This window comes from Thermobia domestica, chromosome 10 (genome assembly GCF_964235325.1).
Source record: "Thermobia domestica chromosome 10, izTheDome1.hap1.1, whole genome shotgun sequence".
In the NCBI taxonomy this organism is placed as follows: domain Eukaryota; kingdom Metazoa; phylum Arthropoda; class Insecta; order Zygentoma; family Lepismatidae; genus Thermobia; species Thermobia domestica.
In genome coordinates, this window is record NC_137463.1 from 63,875,035 (window position 1) to 63,899,313 (window position 24,279).

The following is a 24,279-nucleotide window of genomic DNA, read 5'->3' on the forward strand; positions in this document are numbered from 1 at the left end:
TTGTAGGATTCTTTATTTTCTCCTGCCCTTGCATTTTTCATCTGGAAAAAAGTGTCCTCGCAAACTCAAGTGCTAACAAGATTGCTTTACATGCTAACAAGATTTTAGGTGCCATGAAAATAGGTTTGAGCATGTCTGCATTAGTCTTTACTATTCTCCCGCTCTTCTGAATAGTTACTAAAAATTTATTAGCAGCAATCTGCTTCTGAATTATCCAAGGCCCTCCGTACTTTGGCAATTATAAAGCACTAACTTTGTTTGTGGATGTCGATAACCGTGTTAATCTTAACCATATTCTCTGACCCTATTTTTCCTTTCCCCGTGAGTTTCCAAGAAAAGTTACTTAACATTACATGAAAAATTTGTTCTGAGGAGTTCTCTACAACTGCATAACCGGAGTATTCCCCTCTCCGCTTCTTTAAGCTTTCGCACTCACAAATGGACATCTTCCCGTCATCAATACATCAGTCGTTCAGGGAAATGAACAATGCAATTTTTTTTTTTAAAAAAATAGGAAGTCGCTACAAACCAGACATTTTTTCAGTAGGCTTCTCAAAACGTAAAACTTCTGACTAAATATATGTCCATAATATTCTATATTTACAATTAAATTTATTCCGCCATTGTAGTACCTTTTTGCTAAAGAAAGCGATAAAAATTTCTTTCTGAATTTGAACCCTTTATTTTTCCATACTTTTGCCTCTGCCTCGTCAATAAAAGAGAACTGACTGCCCGTGTCACAATAGAGAAGAACGCCTTTCCCAAGAATTGACGTTTTTGTAAGGACTTCGGTTTCCCTTCCACAAAATGCATTTTTTCTCGTACCGCTAGAAAAGGATTTCTATCTTAGCTTTTACTTATTTTTTTCTTTTTCTGCAACACCAGGTGCATTGTCCTTCCCTTTACAACCAACACAGAATTTTTGGGACAACGTGTCCTTGGCGCAATTTCTCAAGGAAAGTGGAAGTGGCTATTTCTCAGTGGAAAAACTTTAATATCTTGCTCGGGTTCCCAATGAACTCAACGAAAGATTTTAATTTCAATATCTCTGTACTTAAACAATAAAACTTCTCTAAAATTTCTTTCGGGAACCGCGGTAACATGGAAAGTAGTACTCTCTCTATTCTAGGTCCATATTCCTTGCTTTCAAAGACTGTTAATCTTAATTACAGTAACAGTCTGTCCTACACCTGGTTTGGACTCTCAACACGACGAAATTCAGGTAAGAAACAAACTAAAATCTTAAAGCATAGGAAGATTTAGGGAATTATGAGTAGCAGGCGTAACTCATGGCTCAGCTATTATATTACGAGTACCATTTAAGAATATAGATTAGAAAATTAAAACACACACGCTAATACTTTCGTACACGAAAGTCGCAGTGTGAAAATAGAAACACCAGCCAGGCTTTAATACCGCCTGATTTTACGGCGATCGAACCCAAATCGGAACCTGACTCCAAAAAAAGTCTTCGGAAAACCTCCAACACTTGGAAATTTCAAAACCTAAGTGTCCTGGTTTCACTCTCTCCCTACGATTACCCAAAGAGCAAATTACTTTTCACTCTTTCTAACCATTAAACTAGAGCTCATTTAAGCCATTATTCGGACGTAGAGCTTAAAAATCCTACTTATTTTTTTAATTTCTACTCTTATCTCGGGAATTCACCTAAGTTATGGCCAGTGACCACTTTCTCTAGCGGGACTGGAAGCCTACGACTTACTTCTACAGTGGACATGCAGTAACTAAACTAAAAGGCAACTCCCGGAAAAAGGCTTACTTGTTAATTTCCTTCTGGATGAACCGCCTCTAGTATGGACCTCTACGCTACAGACCTCACTGCCTAAAACAGTGAAAGCTATTTAAAAATTCGCCTTTTTATATGTTTTTCTAAGGATTAAAATATGAAGAAAAAACTTAACTGAACAACGGTTCTGGAAACTTCTAGAGCAATAGAAAATTATTGGAAAAGCAAGCAACAAAGAGAAATCTTTAAAAAAGTAGCCTCTCTATCAGATCTATAATCAAAGTGGGCGCGAGAGTAATATTCTGCCTAACTAACTAAAACTTAATCTTAAAAAATAGAATATATATATATATATATATATATATATATATATATATATAATTCTCTAATTGATATTTGCGTACATTCACATATTATAAACATAGCAAAATTATATATATTACGCTATACTTATATTAAATAAATAGTGTCAGTAAATGCGTCCGATAAATAAGTCAGGCCTGACTTACTAATTAATATACACATCTTAGTTTTTTTATATATTTAATATTATGTATATATCATGCTTAATCAATCAAGGTAACGAAGTGCCCCTTGCAAGTAGATGAAAATACTAACTAACTAACTAACTAACTCTATGGCCTATGGAACCCGGAGGTTCAGTGCCGCGTTCACAAAAGCTCTCCACTGACTTCTATCCTTAGCTAATTGGATCCAGTTTCTACTTTGTATTCCTATCTCTGCGAGATCCATCTTAATATTATCCTCCCATCTGCGCCTAGGTCCTCCTAATGGTCGTTTTCCTATGGGTCTACCAGTCAAGACTTTGAAAGCGTTTCTACTTTCTTCCATTCTAGCTACATGACCTGCCCACCTAAGCCTCCTAGACTTGACGACCCTAACAATGTTGGGTAAACCGTATAGACTATGTAGTTCCTCGTTATGAAGCTTCCGCCATTCCCCATTCTCGTTCCTCTTCGGTCCGAATATTCTTCTCAGGATCCTGTTCTCAAATACTTTCAGTCTATGTTCTTCCCTCAGAGTAAGCGACCATGTTTCGCAACCATACAGAACAACAGGCATGATTATCGTTTTATATATTTTAAGCTTCAAATTCCTCGACAGAATTCGCGACGACAAGAGATTTTGAACCGAATAGTAACACGAATTCCCTGCTTTTAGTCGACATTTAATTTCTTCGTGAATATGATTTTCGTCTGTTAATATTGATCCTAAATATTTGAAAGTATCAACTTTATCAAAAGTATTATTTAATATTTTAACGCCTCCACAATTTGCCGTATTACGGACCCGACGCACTTCCATGTATTTAGTTTTCTCAGCATTTACTTCTAAACCCATGTCCCTGCAAGCGTTTAGTAAGATCTCTGCATTTATTTCTACTGTTCTCCTATCATCCCCTATTAAATTTACATCATCAGCATATGCCATAACCTGGTGAATGCCGTTCAACTCTAGGCCCTGGTTGCTATCTTTGATTTTCCTTATGGCGTATTCCAGCACAAAGTTAAATAATAATGGCAACAACGCATCTCCTTGTTTCAGGCCATTTTCGACGTGGAAGCTCGTGGACAAAAATTTTCCTACCCGGACTTTACTTTGGGATTCACTTAAACATATCTTAATTAATCTAATTAGCTTTCTCGGTATTCCAAGCTCTGTAAGAACGTTGTATAATGTTTCTCTCCTAACCGAGTCGTAAGCCTTTCTGAAATCAATAAATAGTTGATGTACCGGGGTATTATATTCCCACTTCTTTTCGAGTATTTGGCGAATGGTAAATATTTGGTCGATAGTTGATCGATTTCGTCTAAATCCGCACTGATAATCTCCAATAATTTCATCTGCGTATGGGGTCAATCTTGCTAACAGAATATTTGAAAGGATTTTATAGGATGTTGACAGAAGAGAAATGCCTCGATAATTATTACAGTCAGTTTTGTCGCCTTTCTTGTGAATTGGAACAATGATTGACTCTTTCCACTCTTGTGGCAATTCTTCCTTGTTCCAGATAAGGAGAATGAGTTTGTGTATCTTGTTCCACAATTTTTCGCCTCCAGCTAAAATTAACTCAGCCGGAGTTTCATCAACACCCGGAGATTTGTGTTTCTTTAATTTCTTTATAGCGGCTTCCACTTCTATTCGATTGGGTTCTGGAATATACGGTTCTGCGGTGTGTATCTCCTTTTCTCCACGCACATTAGTTTTTGGCTGCGTGTTCAGCAAATCGTTAAAGAAATCTTTCCATCTATTTAAGAGGCTATCCGTATCAGTGAGAACTGTTCCGTCAGATTTCTTTAATATATAAGCACGAGGTTGATGAAAATACTACGTACTTAAAAATAAAGTTAATGTAACATTTCAACATTATTATTCTTATACACAAGGTTGGGTCGCGCACTGGTTTTTAATGTTCAAATTCAACTGTACAGGTAGTAGTGTATCGTACCGCTTTTATTGAACTCAAGAAAGCTTCACTTGTTATGTTTTTCGGAATCTTAAATTGTGGCATCATCATTATAGTTGAAAATTTGAACGACAAGGATATATCGTGAGAACTTTTGTTTCTAAACTGAATCTTTTCTATGAGGATGTAATTTGTTGAGTCTTGCTTGTATTCAAATAATGTGTTAATTTGTTTGAAATATTGTGTTAATTGATTTTTAAAAGCTGTAATTAAAAGAAATTTTCCACTACTACTTCCATATGTGTTTATCAGTATCTATTAAATCCTACAAATCATAACAATGTTCTTTGCATGGTGTGGACACATATTCAGTTTCCAAACTAATACCTTCTTCTGAGTATTTATCCTTTGCTTAGCCTTATTAGTTCTCTTTTGATTTGAATGATTTTTTGCGGTTATGTATATCAAAGCAATTTGACAACGCCCCATACTTCAGAAATTGAAAGATATTATTTGTATGCTTCCTGTGCTATAAATTTCATAAGAAAGATTAGGATTTATTTCGCGTGACTAAAGTGTGAGAAGCAATATTTCGAAGATAAGAGATTGATATGTTTTAGTTTAGAGATTCAATAATAATTATCCCATTGTGCTTTTCTATAACCAACTATTTCTATCGCTACAAATATTACTACTAATAATCAACTACTTTTCTAAAGTTCGTTGCGGTCTTCCTAACTAGTAGAAAAACGCTTATTAATTTGACAATCATTAAATTAAAACTTGCTTCCATTTCACAATACAAATGAACGTGTGTTGGATATAGAGAAATAGTCCTCGACCAGAAGTGTGAAACGATTATGAACAACTTAGCTTCTAGCAAACCATTTGTTATATTATTCATTGTTTTGGTGTGATGGTACAAGCCAGGGTAGACTTTGGTAACTTACTGAAAATAGTGTAACGAACGGGAATGGCTGTTAGAAAAGCTCAAAATAATAACAGCTAAGGCGAGACTTCCAGGATTTTCATTGGGAAAACGAAAGTGAAGGAACTCGATTTCTTCTCTCTACCGCCAGTCTTGTTTATAACACCTTAGATACCTGAGCGATGCTTCGTCATACATCTTTAGTCCTCCTCTAACAATGCAGGCGGTAATGTTTATTGCAGAGGTCTTATTACTTTCTATTGGAGATAATGTGCATTGACGTTAGTGCTGAAAGAACTTCAAGACGTGACAGTATATCCCGTCTGTAATATCTTGCCAGGATGACTTAGAAGCTTTTCGTACTACTATAGTACAAAGTGAGAACGGTTAGTATGTACAGAAGATTTCCCTCGATAATTAAAAAAAAAAACGATTTTGAATAAGCCAATACTGTGATGATTGTTTCAGTGTGATTGTCAACAGGCAGGGTGGTTTCTGACCGTTTTGGCAACTTACTGAAAATCATATTTGGTAGAGGAGCTCAATACACATTGGTGAGACTCCTGAATTTCCATTTGGAAGGATGAAACCAGAATCATTCGATTTCTTCTCTTTCCGGGCATTCTGATTTAGGATATCTTTTATAATCGTGGGGTGTTGGTACATCCACTGATGTTCTATGTCATCCTTTTGAGAAAGAGCTTCAAATAATGACAGTATTTCCCGTTTATAATGACATTTCAGGGTGCCTTGGAACATATTTTGTAGTACTGTCATTATTTGAATATCGAAAATCCAATAGAATTTTTATATTAGTTACAGCAAAATTTGAAACTATTTTTGACACGTCGCTTATACTTGCCCCCCTTTGAGACTACAACATGGGCGTCCTTGGATTCTGTGCAGTCAGTAAGCTTTGGGATAAAATAGTGGATATAGGTTTAGCTCAGGTTCCTGGCTCAGGTTTAGCTCAGGTTCCTGAAACCTATTTTATTTCGTATCGTAGGTTACCGTGTTTGCACATTTTCTGTTTCATCAATAATGAAGTAAAAGTTTTATAATATACACTATTGCTTAGAGCAATGTTACAATTAGAAAACAACAAAGACTGGTTTTTCTATCTACGTTTTGCATTTTCTCCGCAAAGTTCGTTTAATTACGCAACTCTCTGGTAATAATGAATGTTTGCTTGACTTGGAATCACAGCAAAAACTCACGAGCTCGGCCAGTTGCCAGTGTGGTGTGTAATATAGCAAGGTATAAATGCGTATTGCGATATATCTTGTCAATGTTTCAACAGAACATAATAAGGAGAAAGAAATTTCCTTTCACATTTCCGGAAAATTTCATAGGAAGCATGGAAAAATGTGGAAACAATTGTGATGAATTGCCTTGACCTATTTTATATGGTGTATGGCATTCAAAGCTATTAGGAAGTATTATGAGTGCGAAAGATTATAAGTTGGTCTGTTAGCATAAATCAGAGGGTTGACATAGTCAGGGTAAAATTTGCAAGGGCCGATATGAATACCCTAGTACGATATCTGAGTCCATGGAATTGATTAAAGAGAGTGTTCCATAAATAGCGAGTAATAAAATGAAAGATATATATGAGATGTTTCAATTGTTACTTATTGATAGGAGCGAAATAAATTATTGATTATTTAATCAAAATTGCTAGAACGGTTCACTCACTATTTAAAAATTAGGAAATTATTAAGCATAGCCGCATTTTGATGATTTTTAAACATCCATGTATTAATGCTGAATATCTTTTATGATTGTGTGTGAAAAATGTATTTCTCTACTTGCAATATACTGATGAAAGTTAGTTGATATTCTTTTTCTACACAGGCACCTCATTTTCGTATCCCCACAATGTGTATTCCGTTAACACTTTAATTCTTTTATAACTTGTGGATAAGAAGTCACGACTGAAGGAAATAATCTATTCTTTTGATATTTTATTGGAATAAGAATCTGCGTATTCTATTTAAAGTCTTTCGTGCAAACCTATACTTCAAATGAAATTATTTGATATCATGAACATGAAGAAATAGAATGTCTTAACTATTACGCTCTTTCTATATTTCTTTTTTCAGAACAGAAGCATAAAACTATTCATAATATTTATGTAAGAAAACAAAAACATTTATTAATACTGTACAGAGGTAAAGCATACTTGTATTTAACGTTATCAGTGTACTTTTGCAGTTTGCAATTCGGGTTAGATACTTGTTTGTAGAGGAGTGAGTAAAATTAAACACAAACCCAATCAAATAAAAGTTCTATCCTCTATTCATACATTTGAATATTTACTAGACGAAACGTTAGTTCTTTATTTAGAATGGACGTGTAACCATCGCGAAGGAATCAATGTAAGCAGCAACATTCTTAAAGCATTTGAAAATCTAAATGTATAGATTGTCATAGTGTATGTAAAATTTAACAAACTTTTCTAGAGTTAAATATAAAAGATGGAAAATAAGTTATTAGGAAGTAAGAACGACGAAAGTATAGAGAAACATTAATAGTCCTGAAAATAGTCGGAATTCAATCTGTATAGAAGAATGTGAGATGTAAAGTTATCTCTGAAATTGAGAAATTTCTGAATCAATTCGAAGAGAATAATAAATATATGTTTCCACTATGCACAACGAAAACAGGATATATACAACTTAAAGTCAATTTCCTAAAAATTAGTACAATGTAGTGCGTATATGTATTAACGTGTAATGTGTATAAATAGTGTACATCAAATGTAAATACGTATGTTATGAATTCATTTGCGTGCCCATAATTAATATATATAAAATAATCTCATAATTGTTTTAATAGCTTTCTATTGTTAGAGTACTGTGACAAGGGAATGCTCTTCAGTAGAGTGAAAAAAAATCGTTTAAGGAATTCAGTTCGCCCATTATTGTAATGAGAAATTTGTTAATTTTCTTGAGATGGTGAAACGAAAATTCATTTTGTTCAAGGAAATTTTTTCGTTCATAATGTTTAGTATAAACGCGCGAAATAAGTATAAACCGTAAATATTTAAATTTACCAGTATGTATTAATAAGACATTATAAGGTTTTTAAACAATTTCGGGGATTATATAGTTACGTTTATTGATAAAACACGTACTCCAAACTTTGTACCTTAAATCAGTTAATACGATCAGTTTGGGGAGGACTTTAAGCGATATAATTAAAACCCAGAATTTATAATAGGTTTACCAGTCTATAAAAGGTTAAAATTTAATAATTTATTTAAATACGCTCATGCATTCATATACAGTGATGTGTGTAATTATCTAAAATTTCTCTACATAAAAAGGTGATAATCGTACTATCAAATATAAAATGTCGTTTATACTGTACATGTTTGTTTCAAATTTATAAGATTTAACTATTATATTATAAAATTAGTAGAGATTAGTATTTTAGTTTATGTACTTAAATTCAAGAAAATATTTATTTCTTAGCATTTAGGTATTTCAGATATACATTTTAATTTTATTGGGCGAACAAAATAATACTGGTAATAATTTAATTGTCACCCTCGATTATTTATACGTTCTCGTTTATATTACGGGAGATAGACAAAGACGACAAGTGTGTTTGCTTGTAGTAAAGAGCAATGAAAATATATGACTATAGTCCTTTATCATTGCATAAAGTGTAAAAGTTAGTTTTGCATTCAGTTGTATTGAAATTATAATTACCAGTGTTTCGAATTAAATTTATTTCATACCAATCCAGTACTTAATACATAAGAATTAAATTCACGTTTCATTATTTTACGATGAATTTTAGTCCTCTCGAACAGTGCACGCTCAATAAAGATCATACGCACCAGTGACGGTTTAATATCTGTGTCAAAGAATTTATTTACTTACGATTATGTACAAATATACGTTATACATCAATTACAAGATTCAAATCACTACTAAATATATAACTATGACGTAATAAGGGTTGACAATAGATGAAATATATTTTACTTAAATGTTTTAAGCTACGAATAAATAGATTCCTAAGTCAGAACTTTCATATTAAGGAAATGCCTTACGAAGAAAATCAAATGAGAATAAGAAAGCATACTAATAATGATATTGTCGAAGCTATGGTATAAAATTTTAGGTGCTTGTTTTTGTACAAGTCTCTGTAATTACATACACAGGTCCATACTATTACGATTTCTTAAAAACAGTGATTTGATTTGACTTTTAGTTTAGCATCTCTTCCAGCAGCGATTGCTTTAGAAATTTTGACTTAACACAACGTAAAATCCGATCTACATGATCTCATTCCACGATTAGAACACCAAAGGCAAGTACAGAGACGAGTTAGATATACTAGCGCTCTATTTAAGAAGTAAACGTTATATATAAGAAGATAGTAATATCATGATTATAATTTTTATTTAGAAACAAAAGACTTTTCTGTATTTCGAAACTACGAAAAACTCCCACATATAAACGGAACAGCTTATATAGAGTTAAGAATGTTTTGTTGCTAAAAGGAAATACGATTTCAAAAAAGTTAATGATAACATTTATTACTAAATTTATATTGATTTAATTTTAATAAATATTATCTTATAACCACTTATGCGAAACTTGAAAGAAACCTAAATATACGAGACATATTATTGAAGATCTAGTCTTTATAAATGATAAAGCTTTTTAGGCAAAGGGACGAAAAGACGGAGGAGAGAAACTTAACAAGGAAAATTATCAAATGGGTTGATTTTAGACACTTATTACGTATCCTCGAAGCTCAAGTAATAATTTTATCATCGTAATACCAACAAGTTGAAAAGAAATTAAAATCAACATTTCGTGTAGTAAAACCAATTCTTTGTAGGATACTATTTACTATAAAGCGACAATTTAATTATGAAAATTTTGCGCAGTGTGCTACAATACCCAAAAGGTATACTCCCCAATATTTAGAAATATATTATGAAACTAAATTTCACATAAAAAAATGTTCTTAAGTTTATCTAATGGAGCGAAAAATTTTCTCGTAAAGCCACCTATCGAAGTATCAGAGTCGGAGAACCAAAAATTTTATGTTCCATTAAGGCATTTAACAAAGAAGAGCAAATTAACACAAGATTTTAATGTAAAACATTATCTTCTGGGAAGTCATTTGTCCTTAACCTATAGCTAATATATAGCTGTGGGTGTTACCTGATCAAGTAGGAACTCACAAATAAATCGTAAATAAATTTTAACCTTACGTCATACGATTTTTTTAAAATTATATTATATTACTTTTTTGTGGCATGCGTGTCATGCAGCTACGTGTTCAAATGATGAAAGCTACATATATTATTATAAGAAACATATTCGATTAACGCCCTGCAGTCACGCAATTATCTTTCCTGTACTTCTAAATGAAGCCTCAACTTGTTATTTATGATTTCCTTATCTCGCTCCAAGTTTCACTCATTTTCCTATAGTTTTTTATAATACATAAGTATTGGCTTCGTGTGGGATTTTCTAAAAGCACTGCAGTAAAGCATTATTAAGTGGTAAGGTGCCCCTCAAGAAAACTGATTCTTTACGAAACTTGATTGCTTCTTTTGTTTTATGTACAATTATGACAACAAAAATATACGTGTTGGTCTTTCAGTAGCCACGGAATGCAGTGATAAAGAACATAAGTTCAAACAAAGAGTTCAATTCCATGCGTCCCCTGATAATTTCCCACCTTGTTTTCCTGCTTTTTCTATTTCCTACCATTTACGATTTACAGAGAGGCAAGAGAAGAATATGATTTATTCATTAAATAAGAAAATCAAAAATGTATATTTTCATACAACGCTCTGAAACTAGCAATGACGACTTGAAGTGTTACTTCACTAATTACTATTGAAGCTAGAACATTATTTTATGAATTGCTGTATGTAGTTTGAATATGAAGACACTAGGTTTCGTTTTCTTAAATGATAAACTTAATTACAACGCTTCATCTATTAAATCCGTGTAAGTAAGTTATGGGAATGAATATAACATGTTCGAAACATTGTTTTGAGTAGATAATACGCTTATGTAATTTAACAGGTTACAAATATTAATTCCGAGTGCTCCGGTTTGCATATAGCCAGAGTTGTAATATTTAAGGCCTAATAATAGCTTGGGATATGAGTCCTTAAGCTTTTGTTATAAAGCAAGGAAAAAGAAGTGTGAATGAAAGTGAGAAAAAGGTCAACAGGCTACTGAGAAAGCTTTAAGTAAAAGAAACCAAACATTAATAAAGAAGCTTCTTGATGATTCAGATAAAAAGTCGTATAAATCAGATATCATTCCTGGGAAATATATCTCAAAAATGAAAATAGGTGTATAATGGCATAGTGAAGCAGTTTCCCCGAAGTAGTATGAGTGCAGTTGGTGTTCTGCATAATGTGATCAAACAAAGACAGTATTGGATCTTGTAACGTTTCATGTTCGTGCGGAATGAGGTCGACGAATATGGACGCGTCACAAGACTAATAGATTTAAAAAAGGAAGAAAATCACTGTAAAATAGATTGATTAAATCCTAATAATTTTCAAGAGTCACTATTCAATATGTTAAAATCATTGGTTTGGATAGATATGATCTTCTTTAAAAAAAAAGAAAAGGTTAAAAAAAGTAGGAAGAAAAATCTTAAAAGTATGTGGAATATTTAGGTAATAGCAGTTGGAAAGACTGCTGGAGGAAATGATAGCAGTCGCGAAAGGGGGCGTGGTTAACGTTCACCGACTCGAAAAGCTGAAGAAAGTTTCGCTGCTTCTTTACTTGTTATTCGCTTGCTTAGCCGGAAAGACTCTCCTTTCGATTCGACAGGGTTTCTCTATTTCGGAGAATGTTTCACAGTTGTAGTTTTTGTTAGTATGGTGTGTGTGTTAACGACGTGTATCGATAAAGTCATATTGGTGAAATGCCAGTAATATATTATGAAGTGATCAGTAAAAAAAGAAATGTTTCATTCCTTGATTTTGCAATTCTCACAAGCTAACCTAGCGGCAAGTCAAACGGGCTCCTTTTCTTTGCTCTTTTTGTGGCTACTAAGTTATGATAGTGAAACAGAGTGTGAAAGCTTTCTTTAAAAGTGTGTTAAATTATTGGGAATTGCTAGCACAGATAGTGGTTTGCGTGATAACTTTATGTTCTCACTTTCTTTCAATTCTGTTCAGAGAAATAGTGCAATTAAAGGGCAGTGAAGTGAAGGGTCTTTTGTCCCAAGTGAAAGCCTGATTCGATCTCGTGAAAAGTAATTCCTATTGGGCATTAGCTGGTTTCCTTTGCTTAAAAACCAGTTATAAGTCTTTCATGCTCATATATTTTGTGAGGAAACAAAGTCACGGAAAGTTTTTTTTGTGGGGAATTACGTTATATAATAATACTGATGTTTTTCTAGCAATTAGATTTTATTCGATTGCCAGAATAGCTCAGGCTGAATAGATATTACCAATGGAGAGAGAGGTTAACACAATTCAAGGAAAATTACGTATTTGAAACAATTAAACGTGAGTGAAATTTCAAGTAGTCATTGTGACTTGTCAAATTTGTGTTTGTCCGGTTGTCAAGCTCGTTATCTACTCCAGGTCGAATTGCTAATGCAATTTTAATGTCTTTTCACCCTTGGGTTAAATTCCAGAAATTATTTCATTTTTGATGTTTCGCAAAGTGCTAAGTAGTCAGGGGGACAATTCTCACCTTTTTTGATAAGGACTAAATTTCCAATATTTCCCGATTAAATTGGTTTCTTTTTCAATTTAGAATTTATATTGGTTATAGGTTGATTTTTCAGAGTATTTTTATCGTAAGAATTCTAGATTGCAAATTATTTTCCTCGGGCACTCTCATTCCACATTTACCAAAAATTAATGAATGAAAATAGTATATTATTGATTGAGAGTTGATTGAAATGCGATTAAGGTATATTTAATTTAGAATTTAATTATCCAACATTATCATTCTACTTTTCTGGAGTAGAGACTGAGAGTTAAAATTAAAGTAATATTATTTATTACAGATTAAGAGATTTGACATATATATTTAATTTCTTGAAATTGAATCTAGGGAATCGTCTCATTAGCTTGAATATTGTTAGTGTCTTCGTAAAGTGAAGTTGTAAAGAAATTAGAAGCGCGCTAATAAATTGTTAAATGTTTTCTTTTTTATGAAGTCAGATTTAAAGCAATATTAACAGAATTGTTATTCTGAGAATAATATTTGAAATTAGGAGGAAATTAAATTTTTCAAGTAATATTTATTCAAGAAACATATTTTTTTGAGGAATAATATTCACCTAACATTTTACATAGAGTTCAAGAGAATTAAAGATATTTATTGCATATTAAAAGCATTCAGATTTTTTCATTAGTATTTTCTTTTTTATATATTTACATATTTTCTTCTTATTTTGTTTCGTTAGCGTATCTACATAATTCTAACGTAAAAGTGTAAATACACAACCCTAGTTTCGTTTAATAAAATTGTTATAAAAATTGAATTTCTTTTGGTGTTAATTATTTAATTTTTTACACTTATTTCCTATATATGTTTGATTTTCCTATTGTATTTGGAAATATTGGAAAAATATTTAAATGCTACAGTGGCGAATTGAACGATGGGGAACTGAATCTGCTGGCCCAAGTCCCATCAACTAGCTGTCATCGGATTGCATCGGGATTGACAATTATTAATTTTCTTGTCATTATTATTATTACTTTTAATAGTAATGGTTCTCAAGCTGTAGGCTTTCTATAGATACCAGGTGGAAAAGGCGTTACAAGTACGAATAACAATTCAAGGAATTTTTTAATATTTAGTTTAGTGTTATAGTTGTTTATTGTTAATGTTCAAAAATAGATCTCAGTCTTTGACATTTTCTTTTTGAGTATTGGATTATTGTTTAAAAATATAATTTTTGAATTAATTTAAATATGTTGGAATTGAGATTAGAAAATTTTCCTGCAACGTTATAGTTCCACAAATTTTTTTGCAATTTGATTACAGAATTAAATATAGAATTACTTTTTAAATTTATAGTGACTTAATCAATTTAATTAAATTGAAACTAAATTTTTTTTCTTTGAATATAAAATTTTATGACAAAAAATTTCTTCCAGTCTTAATAAAATGTACATATTATATAATTATTGGAATGATTGGACAATTTCTATTTTCTTTCCAGCTTTATTGCTTTGGTCGTGTTGATTTCCATCTTATTACTATAGTGGAGTAGAAAATAGTAGTCTTTGTAATGTTTACTTATAGTATTCTATTCTTATACTGTTTTTTTATAATATTTAGAGTAACTGATAACCTTCCTTGCGGCTGTTTATTAGGAATGCGATATCTGCGTTCAACGTCGGCGTTAGTTGATTACGATAAAAATCTTTTGGTTCTGTGCAATGGAAAGAAGCGTGTGCGACTGAATTATCGCAGGGAGTTTGTAGAATCACTTCAAAAAGGATTTAGATCTGGTGAACAGCTTAGTCAACAAGGATGGACTGGTGGAAAGTTTCGAAGGAAGAACTTAGCATCTATATCAACTGGAATATCTTCTATGTTTATTAGGGCAGATTCTTATTCAATCCTACATAAGGAAACAGGTGTACAATGTGATCCCGATTTTCAACATCTGGAAAAACATTTATTGACTATAAATGCTCCTGATGCTTCACAGCTTCTTGGGCTACGAAATTTAATTGAGGGAGAGTTGTCGAGAGTCAGTAATAGTGTGGACCAGCAAATTTGCAAGTTGGATACTGATCAAGTTTGTCCAGAAACCTCTTGCATTAGCCATAAGGCAGTGGATAGTGATCAAGTTCGTTTCCATCGTAGATCTTCCGTTGACTTAGCGATGATTTCGACAAATGTGGGTGAAATAGAAGATAAGATAATTGACAAGGATGATTTGAAGTGCGACACTAGTTATCAGTGTTCCAGATTTAAAACATACAGTGGTGGATCCCAATGTTATAAAACAAAAAACTTCGAATAATAAGAAGCCAAAGAAAAAGAAGAGGAAGAAAAACATCATAGATGGTGCAAATGAAAAACAGACTAAGAGTGATCTTAGTGTTGTGATTGAAAAAGAAAAGAAGAACGTTGTTTCAGTTCCTTCAGCGACTTTTAAAGTTAAGAACAATGGTCCATCGAGTTCTTCGGAAGCTTCTGACGTGAACGTCTAGCAGTCACAGAAATTCCACGCGTTGATTAAGAAAAATAAGGAGTATATTGGGGAGAAGAATAATCGAGATTTGGTTAAAAATTATAATCGATTCCCACAGGTGAAAAACCCAGAATACATACTAGGAATGGCCTCAAAGTTCCGGTTCCGGCGGAAACGGTTCCGCGAGGAACTGGTTCTCGGAGATCCGGTTTTCAAAACCGGTTCTGGAACCGGTTCCGGACCTGGATCCAAAAAACCGGTTCCAGAACCGGATCTTAGGAACCGGTTCCAGACCTGGATCCGAAAACCCGGTTCCAGAACCGGATCTTAAGAACCAGTTCCAGATCTGGATCTGAAAATCCTTTTCCAGAACCGGATCTTAGGAACCGGTTCCAAATCTTGATCTGAAAACCCTGTTCCAGAACCGGATCTTAGGAACCGGTTTCAGTCCTGGATCTGAAAGCCCCCAAAGTCCCGCAAATGATGCACAAATTTACCTTCAATAATAATGCAAAGGGGACCATTCACTTGTGCCTTCCCCGCCCAGACCCACTTGTGCCCCCAGAAAAAAATTTTGGTCCACCAGTGGGTGTTTAGCCAAATGAGTTGGTCAGTTTGCCTGTTTAGCCAATGAATTTGCCAGACACCCACTTTATTTAGCCAAATGAGACAAGCTGCAGCCGCCTGGCGCCTGCCTGTCGCTTCCACCATTTCATCTAGCATACTGTTCACAGCTTGCCAGCAGCTCGTGTTTAACGTACGGATGGTAACAAAGTTTCGGTTCCAGACGTGGTTTCGAAGAACCGGTTCCTACCTGGATCCGAAGAACCGGTTCCAGAACTGGATCCGAAGAAACGTTTCAAGACCTGGATCCGTAGAACTGGTTCTAGATCTGGATCCGAAGAACCGGTTCCAGGCCTGGATCCGAAAAACCTGTTCCGAAACCGGATCTTCAAGAACAGGATCCGTTCAGACCCGAAAACCGGTTCCACCAGGAACCGGTTCTGGCCATCTCTAATACATACAGATAAAAAAATCTAATCGAGAATCATGGAGTTTTCGGAATCCTGAAATAGATTCTTTCATGGGTTCGATTAAGGATCAATTCTCAGATGTAATAACCAATAGAATCGGATGTATTAGGGGTTGTGTAGGCAACATTTATTTAGCTGAAAACAAACATTTAAGCAAAATCCGTTCCTTGTTCCTAAGAATAAAGAGAAAGAATTTGATGATCAAATTTCAGAATTGGTTAGGCAGGGTATTCTAATTGAAGTTGACCGTTCGAACTATGCCAGTAGTTGCTTCTCATTGAAGAATAAAGACAATAGTTATCGAATTGTAGGGAACTTCGTTAAAGCTAACGAATTGATTGTAAATGATCCTTTTCCGTCTCCGAACATTGAGGAATGTTTAGCTGGCTTGTCACGTAAGCAATTCTATACGAAAATAGATCTAAAGAAAGCTTAGTTCCAAATTGTTTTGGATTCTAGCTTACGTGACATCACAAGAATTGTTACGTCAAAGTGTCTTTTTCAGTTTGCAAGATTCCAAGTAGGTATTAAAACTGGTAGTAACATTCCTAACCATGTGATGAACAAAATACTTAGAAATTTGGAAGGAGAAGGAGTAAGATAATATTTTGTCGATGTTCTTATATTTTCTGATACTATAGAACAACAGAAAGATACTATAATAAAGGTACTAGAAAGATTCCGAAAATTTAATGTTACTATATCTCCGGATAAATGTCTGGTTTTCAAGCAAATTATTAACTGTCTAGGGTATATTATTTCCGGATATCAGATGGAAATCGACCCGGCTAGGGTTTCACCTATTAAAAACTTACCACCTGCACGTAATAGGAGAGGTCTCAGAAGTTCTTGGGGCTTTTCAGGTATTACGCGAAATTTGCTCCTGAGTTGCAGGAACTAATGGGACCTCTTAGGGAATTAAAATCTCCTAAGAATAAATTTGTCTGGAGTCCGGAACACCAAAGGACTCTAGACAAATTAAAAGAAGTTTTAGTTGAAAACATTGTATTAAAGACCCCAGATCTAAATAAACGCTTTATCTTACATGTAGACGGATTAGGAAAAAGCATAGCTGCTTGTTTCTCTCAAGAGAATAGTAACGGGAGCTTCAATCTGTTTGTTTCTTTAGAAAGAAATTATCAGAAGCAGACAAACATACAAGCATATACGAAATAGAGTTTATAAGCCTAGTAAGAGCTATGTCCCGATTTAAGCACTATTTGGTTAGAGTATTTGATGTCCTGACAGATAATAAGGCCCTTACTTGGATTTTAAGCAACTCTATGCGTCTACTAAAGTATGGTCCTCTTCTTGAGACCTTGTGTTAGTTTGCGTTCAAGATTAAACACGTTAGATCAGCAGATAACGTTATAGCTGACACTCTCACAAGAATTTACGACCCTTTTGAGTTTAGCTTAGTAGACGGTCGTTTGGGATTAGGAGCCTTTGATAGCAACTTGCGATTAGCCCATAGACAGAAGTTGCCTCTGATAAGGAAACCCATCGAAGATCTTCCAAGAGAAGACCCTGAATTGAAAGCAATAATAGATAAAATAGAAAATGGCGACAACATTCCAGGTTTTGTTTTAAATAAAAATATTCTTATGAAAAGAACTAATTAAGTCCATAATACTTTCAAGATCTTAATCTCTAACACTTTAAGAAGAGTTCTGATAGAGTACTACCATGAAGATAAGCTTGTTGGAGTTCATGCTGGTACATATCGGACTGTTAAGAAATTAATGAAACGCTTCACGTGGGGAAATATGAAATAGAAAGTGACTGAATTTGTAAGATGTTGCCATAGGTGTCAGCTACCTAAGGAAGAAAATAAAAGAAAAACGGGGTTACTAATATCAGAGTATAGTAAGAGAATCGGATCACAGTGGTATTTTGATATTATGGGTGTATTGCCTAATTCAAAGGGATTTAAGTACATCTTAATCGGGGTTGACAATGCTAGCCGCTTTGTGGTTCTAGAGAAGTTAAGATCTTTATCTTCAGCCTCGATAGTGGACAAAATGTCAGACATGTTCAGTCGACTAAGATATCCAGAAGCTATTTCTACCGAAAACGCTTCTGTGCTTATATCAGAATTACTTAAGAAATTCTTGTTCAGACTGGGGAGGAAGCTCATTAATTTAAGTCAATACCACCCTGAAGCGAATTCTGCTGGGCGTTTTATCAAAACGCTAAAATCGTCCATCCGAGCTTACTTTTCAGACATGCAACGTCTTTGGTCGTCTCTGATACCAGACCTTCAATATACGCTCAATATTAGAGAGCATTTTTCTCTTATAATTACAATTTCAGATTCCATACAAATTATTTGATGTATTAAATGTTGTTAAAATAAATTATTTATCTCATTAACTCGGTAATAAGTTTTAATGGTATTTGAATCCAAGCTTTACTTTTTAAACACTGATGTTTTCATTAATATTTTTATCAATATCAATCGCTTTTATAATGAATATACCGACCTGGTATACCGATCTGGATATTGAGAGTATTGGAAATAGAAAACTGTGTTTAAAGAATGAAAATTCTTAATCTTGAACCTACTTCCATAAAACACGTCTCTATTGTACTATTTTTGATCTTCACTGTATACAGATAAATAAAGAGTTTTAATATATATGGTAACGTTCTTACCATCCACGTTCACCTTTAGAAAGTCTGATTGTAAAACTATATTTAGGATTCGCATTGATTTAGATCTCACTTTAAAAATAAGTTTTTTTTATTTGTTATCGCAATATTCATACGAGTTATATGATACTTACTGGAAATTTATTAGATCATGTAGTTAAAATTAGTCCCGGTTCACATAGTTTATCACTCCAAACAATTTCATCATTTAAAGAGAATAAAGCATCCAGAAGAAAATGACACATATATATATATATATATATATATATATATATATATATATATATATATATATACGTGTATGTGTCTGTGTGTGTGTATGTGTGTGAACTTTATTCTACTTAGAAATTCCTTTCAAAAAACTTGTTTATCCAGTATCTAGTAAGTTCGAAAGTAAGGTTTAAAAGCATAATGGAACGAAGAAGCGATAAAAAAAACAGATATAATGTGTATTTACAGTCAATATCTCCATAGAAATGGAGGAAGTTGCATCTCATTACTTTAAAAGAAAATTCCTATTAGGTGGACGTATCTTATGTACATTTGGAGTGAGATACTTGCAAAATAGTTTATGTGCGAAACAAAACATTTACTAAATAATTTGTTACTTAGTCGAATACACTGACAAGATTGAATAAATATACTGAATATAGTTGTTATTTAAATTATATTTTATGTTATTTTTAGTAATATATCTCTTCAAAAAGAGAAATACTGCCTTATTCCGGTACTGTGTGATTCCATCATAGTATTCTCATATTAATATTGCTAATGAATTTAGGAAATTGGCTTCACTTTATATGGGAATGTTATTTCTGAGAATAATAAGTAATTTGTTCCGATTTATGAAGTATAAAACAACTTACCTCGAAGCACACAGCAAAAAGGAGGAACATTAGAAGAACTTTGGCAACCATTTCGATGCTGAGAAGGTGCTATTAGAAGTCGTTCTTATGTTTCGTTAACAGCTATTCCAAACAAACTAAAATGTAGTGTGCTAGTACAACGTGTTTATATCTTAAAGGGAGAAAATTTCTAATTTAATCGTAGCTGTTATTATCATTGCTATATTTTTCCTTAATTTGCTTTGCCATAACATTGTATCAAGTATGCATTGTTCTTTTGTTTTCTGATTTAAATTAAACCAATTTCGTTTCGTAAACAAGAGTAAAATCTTTAGAGTTTTATATCTTCACGGTATATTTATGGATTGTATTGTTAAATGTATCGTATTTTGTTTTCGCACCTCGCTGTGAATAATTATACATAACACCTATAACAGAAACACCGCATATAACATCAGGTTCGATCAATTTTTATGAAAAGTGTAATAGACAAAAATATAAATCTAAGCACTTTTTTAAAAAAAAAACTTTCAAAACAGGTTACTGATTTTCTCTATGTCATCATTCCAACTTGGAGGACACGCAGTGATGTTTAAAACAGGTTTCGGGTTATTACAGATCATTGTTTTAGGATTTGGAAAATCGTATTTTCCATGAATGTTATTCTATCAAAATGTGTCCAGTAACAAACTATTAGATTGAAAAAACTAATTTGGTAAACCAATAACATAAACTATAGCAAATGCAAGATTGACGGAATCATTAGTACTATTGTCTTTAGTATAACTTATTCAGGTGAATCACATCAATTCGTTCTATTTGAGCAGTTCATGATATTTTTTCAAGAGTCACGTCCTTTCCACTTCATTTAAAACGAAAAGTGAATCAAGGATTTGACCAATAGCAAGTAATGTAAAAAAATATTCCGAATCGGAGTGCATGGAAATTTTCAGAATTAGTGGAATAGGAATAACAATTACGATTTTCAATGATTTATTGATATCTAATTCTTGAACAGGCATTATAAATTATTCACGATTCTGGTATTAGATAATTAAACATTTAAAAGTTTTCAAATTGAATGAGAAAATGTGGCTGATAATTTAAAATATATGTTTACAATTATGCGTGGTTCTTCAAGCGTAAAGCATGTAGGCTCCGTAAGCCAGATATTTAGTTACGTGTTGCAAATTTACTTGCAAAAACAATAGACTCACTACAAATACCTGTAAAACGAATGTAATTCAATTAAGGTTTGTACCTTACCACTGCGTATAATACAAGTTAATGAAGAAGGTCACAAAACAAACTTTAAACAAACTAAGGAAACCCATTCGTTAGCTGTCTTCAGTTTTACTGATATACACTTTATTTTCCTAATCCAGTTCAAGATGAATTTGAGTAACCACTTCCGAAATCGTTCCATATAACCCCATGTGTCCTTCTTCCGCTATGGTCTAAAAATATTTATAAGAATGTGAAAATATGATTTAAAATTAACACTTTGGAATCCTGTAGTCAGAAATTCTCATATAATTTATGAAATTAGAAAAGCATCAGTCACTTTGTAATTAAAATTACTGGCGTAATCCCCAGCAATATACAATTAAAATTAGAGCGCATTCAAACTACATGACCGCTACTAATACAGCATCGATAATTAAAAAAAATAAATATGTTATTATTATTATTATTATTATTAGTATTATTATTATTATTATTATTATTATTATTATTATTATTATTATTATTATTATTATTATTATTATTATTATTATTATTAAGTATTCGGCTTTTCATCAGGTCCTGAACTAATACAACTTTTTTCTTTGATTTTTAGGTTTGGGTGTGGAAATATTTCTTGTACAATCCGCGGCAAAAAACCTGCAACATGAGGATGTAAGTTTATTGTGAAACTACGCCAAACAGCACAGATAATGAAAATAACGTCTAAGTTTAACGAATCACGCCAGGATAAACAACGGCATCCTCTCGTGCACACTTATTTTGGGGCAAAAGACTTCGTCATTTCACAATAAACTTATATGCTCATGTTGCAGGTTTTTTGCCGCGGACTGTACATTACATTATCTTCAGCTTCCTCTTTTTGCTTCAAATATTTTCTTCTAGTGCTCAAACCATCAATTAGTTGTGTTCTTCCCATCCCTTGCTTTCCTTCCATATTTCCTTTTATGGTGCTATAAAGAAGACGATTTGTTAGCAAATCTATCGAATCCAATTGGAATCCCTACGAAGTATGATCGCTAGAAGCGTCCTCTTCTATCCTATCTGTTTCGCTTGATCATCATTTGTTACTCTGTCCGTCCATTCTATCGTCTCCACCTATCTCTAACATTACTTTGAAAGAAATCTAATTCCTCTCTAACCTCCTTAATGTACAAGTTTCTGAAGCATACTGTCCAATTCTCCATATATAGCACTTGACAAACTAATTACTTTTTACAATACTAAGCCTGTTAGTTAAGAGTAACTATTTCTTGTTTAATACTCCTTTGGCTGTGGCAATTCTTAACCTGACTTTTTGGTACAGTAAGAGCCTCTAGACAAAATACTTCCAAAACGCTTGAAGCGATCGCCCTTTTCAAGTTCTCTTACTTCGTTATAGGTATAAAATAAAATATTTTCAAGTGCTATTAGTAATGTTAACTGACAACATAATTACTGCTTCGTTACATAGTTTCCCTTTTAATAAAGAACTTGACTACCCTTAGTATTGTGAAAAAAGTCAAATTTGAAATTTTTGGGTTTGAATATTAAAACAGAAATCCAGGGATTGAAGTTTCAGGTTGCAACAGAGGGATAAGATGGAACCCTTCTTCTAACGCTGAATCCACACGAAAGAATTTTCTCTATCTATAACAATTTTCCATACAAGAGGATTAAATTTGAAATGAGAAGTTATATAGTTTTTTTATCTCTTCTCTGTAAATATAAGGACAGAAGTAGAACCTCTTCTTACTATACTTAGTATACATAAATTTTGCATTAATTCGCATTCACCAGATGACAGAGAGAGAAGATATGTAGTTTTCTATCTCTTCTCTGTAAATATAAGGACAAAAGTAGAACCTGTTATAAACATACTTAGCCTACATGAATTTTGCTTTAATTCACATTGGCAGGATGATATAGAGAAGTTAGCAAATTCTGTTTAACATATACCAAATACTATATAACATTCTTATAAAGTTACTTTTATTATTTTTGTTATTATTATTATTATTATTATTATTATTATTATTATTATTATTATTATTATTATTGTGTCTGGTTCGGTGTTAATGATTTATAATCGTGATTAATCATTTATTAGTATTAGTTTATTTCAAAGTATTATATATTTAGTGAAATATAACTGTAATTGATACAGAGAGTTAGCAAGCACCAAAATATATGATCGATTCAGATGGCTCTACAATTTACTTTTGTCCCAAGCGAAACAAATTGATAGAATTGATCTGCGAATAAGCATGACCCAGGTACAGCAAGCGAAAGAGAAGCGCTTATTGAGTACCTCTAGTGGAAGGATGTGACCAGAGGAAAATGAATCTTGGTATGTCAATCGCTGAGGAATTTTAACTTGTAATGCTACTGTGAGAAATTCAATTGCAGATTTTCAAAAAGTATGAGATATTCGTTTATGATGAACTTTGCTCTGATGAACCTCAAACAGTAATGTCAAAGAAAATGTTGATGTCATACAGAAGCTCTATAGCAGAATAAAACCCTCTGGTGTGTTATAAAGTCTATAGACATTTCGTATAAGAGGATTAAAAAACCCTCTGACAAACTGCTGAAAATTTAGATCTCATGCGGAGCATGAGGAAGATGTTGACGAGACAGGCTTCCAAAACTACATGCTGAACTCAGTCTGCAACGAGTTCAGAATTCTTTCTATTTATACTTCTTCCTCTCTTCCCTCGCTGTTGAAACATCGCCTTGCACCAGAGCTATAATATATCAAACATTTTTTTTAAAGAACAAGTCATTATGATTTCTCGCCAGACAAATGTTTCTATAGAAAAAAAAGTTGGCGAGTGCTCGCTTGAGAACAAATCATTTGCCTTTAGAAAGAGGTAACAAACAAATTTACGTAAAATTCTTGTATCAAGATACGAATACCAACCACCACTTTGAACCTGAGACAAAACAAGTTTGAAAGCAGTAGAAAATATACTTCCTCTAAACTCCCAAAACACTCATGTGAGCGACTCTGATGGCATCTTATGGTAGACTCGTTAGCAATCGGTGATACTTGGCTAGAGCATATTATTGAGTATTAATAAGGCATTTGTGTGAGCCATCGCCGCAAACGCCTGTCTAAATACGTCTGATGAACGAAGACGAGATGAAGCTGATTAAATATAATAACTAACAGAAAAAAGTAGAATTTGTACCAAATTTAATACCCTACACTATTATTTTCGTTTCCTACCTATAATTATGATTATGAA

The 24,279-nt window shown here is 33.1% G+C and overlaps 1 long non-coding RNA gene across 1 annotated transcript in view; it reads right to left on the reverse strand.

The window, feature by feature from the left end:
• The window catches only part of LOC145661999 (uncharacterized), a 33,242-nt gene extending 13,286 nt beyond the window's left edge, over window positions 1–19,956 (reverse strand). The window contains exon 1 of the long non-coding RNA XR_014126942.1: window positions 19,826–19,956. This is a non-coding gene — a long non-coding RNA (uncharacterized LOC145661999). The remainder of the gene's footprint in view (window positions 1–19,825) is intronic.
• Window positions 19,957–24,279: the final 4,323 nt, after the last annotated feature.